This window comes from Marmota monax, unplaced genomic scaffold (genome assembly GCF_021218885.2).
Source record: "Marmota monax isolate L192 unplaced genomic scaffold, Marmota_monax_Labrador192_F-V1.1 WCK01_AAM20220418_F8-fsc01004, whole genome shotgun sequence".
NCBI classification, from domain to species: Eukaryota; Metazoa; Chordata; class Mammalia; order Rodentia; family Sciuridae; genus Marmota; species Marmota monax.
The window spans coordinates 21,711-26,052 of NW_026692009.1; positions in this window are offsets into that span (position 1 = coordinate 21,711).

Sequence of the window (4,342 nt, forward strand, 5' to 3'; positions counted from 1 at the left end):
TGCCATTCTGACTGGAATGAGATAAATCTAAGTGTAGTTTTTATTTGCATTTCCCTAATTGCTAGAGATGTTGAAATTTTTTCATTTATTTGTTGTCAATTTGTATTTCTTCTTTGGAAAAGTGTCTGTTATTTGTTATGCCTTAATACACCACAGTGAATCTATCTTCATGTATATCCATAAGAAACTAAAAACAAACAAACAACCAAACAAACAAACAAACAAAAAACTATAAGAACATAAATATACTCTACTGTCATGTATAACTAAAAGGAAAGGGAATGGGTTGTTTGGAGGGGAGGAAAACAGGAGGTACTAGGGACTAAATTAGAGCAAACTGTATTCTTTTCTTTTATAATAAGTCAACATGAATACTAATATTATATATAATTAAAAAGAACCAATACAGGCATGGTGGCACACACCTGTGGTCCTAGTGGCTAGGGAGGCTGAGGCAGAAGGATGGAGAGTTCAAAGCCAGCCACAGCAAAATCGAGGTGTTAAGCAACTCAGTGAGGCCCTGTCTCTAAGTAAAATACAAAATAGGGCTGGGGATGTGGCTCTGTGTCTGAGTGCCCCTGAGTTCAATCCCTGGTACTCTACAATAAACAAATAGAAAAAAAAAAAAAACTTAAAACCAATAAAAATCATTTGATCATCCAGTATATACATAAAATTTGGTTGACAGCTTTCAACATCATTTTGTGATTAAAAATCACTGTAAATTGATATTAAATTACTTCAACACAACAAAGACTATATACCAAAAATCCATAGATAATGTCATACTCATCCCTGAAAAACTTGATGCTCTTCCTTAAGATAAGGAAGAAAGTGAGGGATACCCACCTTTGCTACTTCTGCTCAATATAGAAAGGAAATTTTAGCCAGAGAAATTTGGTGTCAAGAAGAATTAAAAGACAACTAATTGAAAGAAAGATATTAAATTGTTCATATTTTTAGATGACATGATCTAATATCCAGAAAATCTTAAAGATTCTACCAATAAGCTATCAAAACCAGTAAATAAATTCATTGAATTTCAGCTGGTTGTGGTGTGGCATGCCTGTAATACCAGTGGCTTGGGAGGCTGAGGCAGGAGGATGACGAGTTCAAAGCTAATGTCAGCAACAGCAAGGCCGTAAGAAACTCAGTGAGACCCTGTCTCTAAATAAAATACAAAATAGGGCTGTGGATGTGGCTCAGAGGTTGAGTGCCCCTGAGTTCAATCCCTAGTACAAAACAAAAAACAAAAAACAAAACATTGAATTTCAAGATGCAAAATCAATACAAAAATCAGTTTATTTTTCATTCTCTAAAAAGAAAGTATCTGAGGGAGTAAGAAAACAATAGTAAGAGTAACAAAAGAATAGAATTAAGTTTAAAGAAGTGAAAACCTTGCATGTTGAAAACTACAAAACTAAAATCCAAATACAGTTTCAATACACTTTTTAAAAAATATTTATTTATTTATTCTAATTAGATATATATGACAGCAGAATGCATTTTGATTCACTGTACGCAATTGCAGCACAACTTTTCATTTTTCTGGTTGTACACAATGTAGCATAGCTCCATATGTAGGGTCACACATGTACCTAGGTTAATGATGTCTATCTCATTCCACCATCATGCCTGCCCTCATGTCTCCCTTCTCCTCCCTCTCCTTTGCCCAGTCACAGTTTCTCCATTTTTCCCATGCCTCACCTCCCATTATAAATCAACATTCATTTGTCAGAGAGAGCATGCAGCCTTTGATTTTTTTTAAATTGGCTTACTTTGCTTAGCATGATATTCTCCAACTCCATTTATTTACCTGCAAATGCCATATTCTCTTTTAATGCTGAGTAATATTCCCATTGTGTATATACACCACAATTTCTTTATCCATTTATCTATTGTAGGGCATCTAGGTTGGTTCCACAATTTAGCTATTGTGCATTGTGCTGCTACAAACATTGATGTGGCTGTATCATTGAAGTATGCTGATTTTAAGTCCTTTGGGTATAAATTGAATAGCTGGGTCAAATGGTTGTTCCATTCCAAATATTCCAAGGAATCTCCATACTGCTTTCCAGATTGGTTGCACCAATTTGCAGTCCCACCAGCAATGTATTCATTTGTTGACAGATACCTAGGCTGATTCTATAAGTTGGTTGTTATGAGTTGTGCTGCAATAAATATGGATATGACAGTATATGTAAAATATGCTGGTTTAAATTCTTTTGAATAAATTCCATGAGTGGCTTGTATTAGTTTTTTCCTGTTTTTCTAAAACCATAAGCAGAATCAATACTTTGCTTGAGATCGTTTGGATTTGCTTTATAATGTAGGCAGTCTCCTTTTCTGAAAAAAAAAAAAACAAAAACAAAAAAAAAAACTTTTGAGTTTGAATCCATCCCATTTATTAATTCTTGATTTTAATTCTTGTGCTTTAGGAGTCTTATTAAGTAAGTCATAGCCTAATCTGACATGATGGAGATTTGAGCCTACTTTTTCTTCTGTTAGGCTCAGGATCTCTAGTTTAATTCCTAGATCCTTGATTCACTTTGAGTTGAGTTTTGTGCATGGTGAGAGAGAGGGACTTAATTTCATTTTGTTGCATATGGATTTCCAGTTTTCCCAGCACCATTTGTTGAAATGGCTGTCTTTTCTCCAATATACATTTTTGGCACCTTTGTCTAACCTAAAATAACTGTTTTTACATCAGTTTGTCTTTCTGTCTTCTATTCTGTACAATTGATCTACACTAATTAGTGAAGTAAATCGAAAGCCTAGATAATGGGAGCAAATCTTTACCACAGGCACATCAGAGAGAGCACTATATAGGATATGTAAGGAACTCAAAAATCTTCACACCAAAAAAAAAAAAATACCAATCAATAAATGGGCCAAGGAACTGAACAGACACTTCTCAGAAGAGGGTATACAATCAATCAGCAAATATATGCAAAAAGCTCAACATCTCTAGCAAATAGAAAAATGCAAATGAAAACTACTCTAAGATTTCATCTCACTCCATTTGGAATGACAGCTATTAAGAATACAAACAATAAGTTTTGGAGAAGATGTAGGGAAAAGGGCACACTCATACATTGCTGATGGGACTGCAAATTGGTGCAGCCAATCTGGAAAACAGTATGGAGATTCCTTGGAAAACTGGGAATGGAACCACCACTTGACCAGGCTATCCACTCCTTGGTTTATACCCAAAGGACTTAAAAACAGCATACTACAGGGACACAGCCACTTCAATGTTTATAGCAGCACAATTCAACATAGCTAAATTGTGGATCCAACCTAGATACCCTTGGATAAAGAAACTGTGGTATATATATACACAATGGAATATTACAGCATTAAAAGAAAATAAAATCATGGTATTTTCAGGTAAACTGATGTAGTTGGAGAATATCATGATAAGTGAAGTAAGCCAATCCCTCCCCCCCAAAAAAAAATATATCGAGCGTCTTCTCTGATATAAGTATGCTGATTCATAATGGGGTTTTGGGGGGAGCATGGGAGGAATATATGAACTCTAGATAGGGCAAATGGGAGGGAGGGGAAAGAAGGGGACATAAGGGTAGGAAATACAGTGTGGAATGAGATGGACATTTTTACCCTAAGTACATGTATGAAAACACAAATGGTGTGACTCTAATTTGTTTACAACCAGAGACATGAAAAATTATGATCTATTTGTATAATATGAATTGAATTGCATTCTGCTTTCATATACAACAAATTACAATAAATAAAATTTAAAAATAATATAGGCAGTTATGGCTATAAAGTCACCTCTTACACTGCATTTGCCATATCCCAGAGATTTTGTGAGGTTGTGTGATGTTGTGTCATCTTTGATTGACATTAGGTTCCATTTTCCCCTCAATTTCTTCCATTAACCCCTCATCATCCAAAAGTGTATAATTCAATCTCAGAGTATTTCTATAGCTTCTGTAGTTTTGTTATGTTGATTTCTAATTTTATCCTACTATATGTGAAAAAATGCACAAGATTATATTAAAATATATTTTGTTGTTGCTAAGATTGTTTTATGTCCTAGAACATAACCAATTTTGGAAAATCTTCACAAGTAAAGATTAAAAGAGAAAGAAAATAGGTTTTCAAAATAATTTCTAATTGTCTTCTGTATTTCTGTAGCGTCTGTTGTGATATTGCCTTTTTCATCCCATATGTTAGTAATTTGAGTTCTCTCTCTTCTTCTCTTCATTAGCATGGCTAAGGGTCTGTCGATCTTATTTATTTTTTCAAAGAACCAACTTTTAGTTTTGTTAATTTTTTCAATGGTTTCTTTTGTTTCAATTTCGTTGATTTCCGC